This window comes from Ctenocephalides felis, unplaced genomic scaffold, assembly GCF_003426905.1.
Source record: "Ctenocephalides felis isolate EL2017-DRISC unplaced genomic scaffold, ASM342690v1 CF-g0.4_SCAFFOLD_00146, whole genome shotgun sequence".
NCBI classification, from domain to species: domain Eukaryota; kingdom Metazoa; phylum Arthropoda; class Insecta; order Siphonaptera; family Pulicidae; genus Ctenocephalides; species Ctenocephalides felis.
In genome coordinates, this window is record NW_020536300.1 from 33,822 (window position 1) to 39,803 (window position 5,982).

Consider the following 5,982-nt stretch of genomic DNA (forward strand, 5'->3'; position numbering starts at 1 on the left):
GCTAAGAAAATTAGTTGTGCATGACATCGTGCCTTAATGCAAGCTGCTGGATTTTTACGCACCGTAATTAAAAATTCGAGTAATGACATTAGTGAGAATTATCAGAATTATGCTTGGTTAAGTCAACGAGCAATTCTTGCCGCAAAGAATAATGATGTACACGCCCTGAATTTCACCATTCAATCAAAAATTGCTGGCGATTTGGTGACATACCAATGATTCTGACTGGTTTTCCGTTTGACTTCAAACGATTGCAATATCCAGTTCGCCTTGCGTTCGCAATAACATGTCGCAAGGCCAAACGCTTAGTGTTTGCGGGATAAATTTCATATAGATTATTTAGAAAATCATTGTTTTTTACATGGGCAGTTATATGGTGCCTGTTCACGAGTTGGAAAACCATCCGCTTTGTTTGTGTTAACGTCAGACCAAAAAACAAAAAATGTGGTTTACCAAAGATCACTTCCATAAATGGGTAATTTGCGGATTCACTTTCATTTACTTAGAGAAGTTCAAATAAAAAACACTTCATTTTTGTAATCAAAATAAATTCGTTACTGTTGTATAATAAAATCAAATTTTTCCTTTTAAAATATAAAACAAAAAAAAATTTCTTCATCTTTCTCACGAAACCATCTGGTGGCGAAACGGAGTTCGTCGGGTTTGCTAGTAATTTATAATATGATCATATTCATGAACACTTAAAATGTTGAATTTTTTGCTACCATATTCAAGTGATGCTAAGTAAGAGTCGATGATTATGTCATCTAACCACTCATTTTCATATAAAGTAAAAAAATTATTCAATTTAATGGCATATTTACCAAAAAATCCTATAGTATACAATATATCCCTATTATACATGAAGGTTTTATATAGAAATGAAAATCTATAGCTACGTTAACAATTATTGTTAGGATACAAACCTATTTTTAGATCTGTACTAGAGTCAGCAGAGTTATTTGATTAAGGAAAAGCATTTTTCCTACATCGGTAAAAATTGACCGGATTATTAGATTTTTTGTTCTATGTTTCCTTTGCATCTCTAATATCTACTGTCGTGCTATGGCCCTTATTTAATTTTTCGGTTACTTTATTTACTGTGTTGGTTTTTTCATTTTTTTAAATATTGTTTTCCATGCTTAACTTTTTTTGACTTGCGTCATCAAATGTTCAATTGTATCTATGAAATGTGACGGTTTCATATATTTATTACCATGGCAGATACTGTTCTTTAATGTATTGAAAAATAATTCGACAGCAGTATTTGAATACAAATGTTTTCTGTCATTATCTAGCATTAGACCTGACCATAAAGGTATAATTGGAATATACCTGTCCTTTACATAATTTAGGAAACCTGGAAAGCAAAAACGATTAGTAAATCCTTCTTTCGGCATAATCTTTTCGGCTTCGCATTTAATATGAAGGAAATCTTTATAAAATAGACTATTTCGTAAAAGATCTCGACATGGTTCACGATCATTCATTTCTGAAACATCAGTATCAGTCAAGATTGTCTTGTGTGACACTGAGTCATTATTTTAAAATAGATTTATTTCCTTGATTGCTAAATCTATTTGTACATTATGATATTTGCTACCTAAAATCCACACAATATGAGTGAACATTTTTCGAGCATGGTTTAAATCTCTACATCTTTCACCTAAATGAAAAATAATTGACCTACAGCTAACGATATTATTTCCTGATTACCATTTGCAAATTCTTTTGCATGATATGACAGTCTCTTTGTGAAATGACTGCAACATAAATGCAATGTTGTTTTCTGTAAAAAATTTAAAACTAATTATATACTTGGTTACAAAAGTAAATCTTTATTTCTTTAATTCTACAATATATTTATAATATACAAAATAAAATCCCGACTAGCAAGTGTACCGGTCAATTTGATATATAATAATCATATCAGTATATAAATCCCGCCTCTTATATAGGTAACAATTGATTATATAACAGGTACGTTTTTGTGACGATTTGCATGCGGTCGTATGCAGTTGTCTGCAGTCGTCTGCGGTCGTATGCAATCGTATATAGTTGTATGCGTACGAGATGGATCCCGTAACTAACTATTATCATTCAAATATATATATCACTTATTATTATAATCAAAGAAATTTGTATTATTGCAACCTTGGATTAATGCATGAATGCTTGCATAGCTGTGGTGTGTGGAAATTTGCTTTTTCGGTGAAATTGTCATTTCCCGTAACATCATAAGGACTAGATCCACATTGTCGTCGGGATAGAATTTATTTTTCTTCTTTTCTTCAGACTTTGCCTGACGCATGCAAACCTGTGAAGGTAGATTGTATACTTTACCAAAATTTTCATATGATTCAGGAAATTCTGTTATCATATCTTCGAACTGCTCAAGACGACATGCTGCCGGTTTTTGATGTTTAAGTTTTTTTTTTAAATCATCTCTGTCTTTTCTCTTAGTTCCCTACACATAAGAATTGGATTAGTATCTGTACCATGATTAAGTATACCTTCAGGTATGATTAAAATTTCTTTAATCATTTTTTGATGAGGATCAAATTTAATGTGAGCATTAAATATCATGCAATTTCCAACATCCTTTTCCTCCTTTTGATTGCGATTCTTGGGACAATGAGCTCTAATATGAGCACTTTTTTTATTTACTCGTGCATAGCGAAAGTTCAAATCGCAAGGATATATTGCAGCTTTCCTAAAACACTTTAAAAATGCTTCTTTATAAAATTTATTCATTTAACTGTACCATCTACAACATGGAATAAATCCTCAAATTGGAGATCTAAAGAAAATGGCTCATTTTTCTTCGGGATTTTGTCGGTAACACTCATTGATGAGTTATCGATTTTACTATATTCTAAAGCACTATTTGAATCATCAGAAAAATTGCCAATCATCGTGCTTGACAAAACATCCATTTTTGTAACAATATAAGATGGTACAAAGGAAATATTCTAAAAATAAAAAACTAAAATTTAATAAGGCTAAATTAGGATAAGTATAATTATGTAAAAAAATTATTTTGTATCTTATAAATATAATTAATATGCCTCACCTTAATATTGTTATATTATTAACTTGATAACTTGAAAAAGTTTCGCTATAACACCCTAAAACGAAAACATAAAAACTCGTTAAAATAATAATAAGTTATTAATAAATAATATGCCTCACCTTGATAGTGATCTTTATATTATATGTATTAATATTCAAGGCAAAATGCCTTGTGTATCTTATAAATATTATGCCTTGCCTTACCTTAATATATTATTCCGGTCCGCGTGAAAAACTCTATCTTAATACTACTTCTGTATAATCTTGATTATAAACGCACTGAACGTACTAATTACACTAAATTAATAATATGATTAAATATAAACTATTATTGGAAATTATCAACTACGTTATAATATTATACCAATTGATACGTCTCAGCGCGTTCTCAAATTCCAAATGAGCTAGTCTCGCGACTGCAAGCCTGGCATGGAATCGCACACACACACACAACACACGCGCGCACCCAACCACTTGAGACAAGGAGTGGCGCGCGCGCTCGCATGTCACGCCTCGCAAGCCTGTCGTAAAATCACATGCACACAACTCATGCACACAAAAAACTACAACAGCGAGCGAGTGTCGCGCGCACTCATGCTAACGCGTCGATCAGCCACGACCAGCTACGACACTGCGCGAACGTGGTACGGCCTGAGTCGCGCGGGCTTTCGTTAAATCACACACACACGCAAGCAGCACGCAACAATGCTGCCAATTTTTCAATTGGAGTATATATAAAGTCGAAATGTATTGTTAATGAATAATAAGAAACTCTACACAGTTTATGTAGCTAACTCTTCATTAGAAAATTCTTTGAAAATAATAAGAAAAAGAGAATAACAAGAAATTCTATACAGTTTATTTCTATACAGTTTATTTTATGTAAAATTCATTAGTGTTTTAATAATGGACGATGCTAAATTAAATTTTTCTTTTGTAAGGTCATTGGCACTTTGGTTGTGGTCAGACTGGCCTCGACTACGACCACCATGGTGGCCTCTGTTGCCTCTGCTGCCGCCTCTGTTGCCTCTGCCTCTGCCGCCTCTGTTGCCTCTGCTACTGCCTCCTCCTGAAGGGAGGAAATTGCTCCGCGGTGGCTTCCTGCCGCGCTGAGTTCTTCTGCCCCGTCCACCACCGCGTACTGAATCTCTCCTATTTACGGCATCGTACCGGGACTAAAGTAATAATATTATAACAACTTATAGCTAAGTATATTTACTAATGTATTTATATAATATTATATAAATGCTACATTACCTTGTCAAGATAAATTTGTAGGCTAACGCCCTGAGTATTCATCATGATTTTATTGAATAAATCAATAAATATGTTTGCGTCATATGGCATTTCAAACGGCAGCAAAGCCACCGTCTTCCACTCTGCTGGCATTGCTGCCTGAACTTTCTTCAGCACTTCTCCAACTGTCTGGAGCTCGCAATCTGCCATAAGAAAAATCATAATGAAAAATTGCTTAAATTTGTATATAAGTTCCTTATATATACTTATATATAAGATTTTGATTTTTTAGTTCGTATATTTATACACCTAAGTCTGTTTTTACACGGTCTTTTTGTACACGGTTTTGATATAACACGGTTTGAAAATTGAATATTTTTAATTTTTTTACACGAATTTATTCCATTTAGCACGATTTGAAATTTTATGTACCTAAATTTTTTTTGTCAAATTAAATTTTTGCGAAGTATGTTCATATCACAAAAAAGTATTTATGAAAGAAAAAAGTCTGAAACCATCTATAGTATCGTTAGTTTGCGAACACTAGCTTAAAGATTTAAGTGAATTCCCCTTTAGCGCGTACAAACAATTTTTACTTGTCAAAGCAAATGTGAATAGCACTAATTTAATTCTTGTTCTTAAAAATTCTTGTTTTTCACCAATTTTAATAGGTTTTAGAGATTAGGAACAAATCACCCATTTTTGTATAAGATCAATGTCTTTTTTTAAACGTTTTTTTTTTTTACACGGATTCTTCTGGAACCAATCTCCGTGTAAAAACAGACTTAGGTGTATTTATACCTTCATCCTCATATGCAATGGCACATAATGCCACTGCATGCCCCAAGTAGCTTGTGGTCCAGGCGACGTCCCCGACACCGTCCGGCCTCGAATTTTCAGTATTAAATCTATCACAGTAAAAAATAGAAATATGTACACGTCCTGAACAATAAAGAATTTGGATTTAAATTACTTACATTGTCATTTTTTCCATTTTAGTTTTGTTGTGACTACCCGTGAATAAAATTAGTAGGTGCTCCACGGGTATCGTTTTTAACGTGGAGAATTTCATCACCTTTGCCGCCACATCTTTAGTTAAGACTACAGAAAATGAGATTATATAGATATTATAGAGAGATTATAATATTTATTATAATATATATATATATATATAAATTGAAAATTACCAGTTTCTTTATTTTCAATTTCCATTTCGCGAATTCTACTTGCAACTTATTTCAATGATCTCGAAAATGAATTAAGTATTTCTTCTTTGACCGGCTTTTTGAAAAGTTTCGAGTAACATTCGATGAATTAAAGTAAATTTAATAACAAGTATATATGTAAAGCAGGGCAAGGCACAAAGGTCCAATTTGACTTTGAGCAAATACAAACTATATTATAAAAATCAAACCAATTATATCACAACAAATTCCGCTTCCATAAAAAATTTCAAATTAAAAGTGTAAAGTTTTTACTCGATTTTGAAATATCACCTTTATATATATATATATATGTATATATATATATATACTAGCTGACCCGGCAAACGCTGTTTTGCCATCAAAAATATTTTGCCGCATTGCAGAAGTTCTTATAATATACATGATATATTAATAATAATGTTATATTTTTATTACACAAATTTCTTCACATTTTGATAATTAATTCGAA

The 5,982-nt window shown here is 32.2% G+C and overlaps 1 long non-coding RNA gene across 1 annotated transcript; it reads right to left on the reverse strand.

The window, feature by feature from the left end:
- Positions 1-2,915: 2,915 nt before the first annotated feature.
- On the reverse strand, positions 2,916-3,303 carry LOC113378155. Its single transcript, XR_003367153.1, has 3 exons — positions 3,277-3,303; positions 3,074-3,128; positions 2,916-2,972 (listed from the first exon to the last, which is right to left on the reverse strand). It is a non-coding gene; the product is annotated as an uncharacterized LOC113378155 (long non-coding RNA).
- Between the last annotated feature and the right edge of the window lie 2,679 nt (positions 3,304-5,982).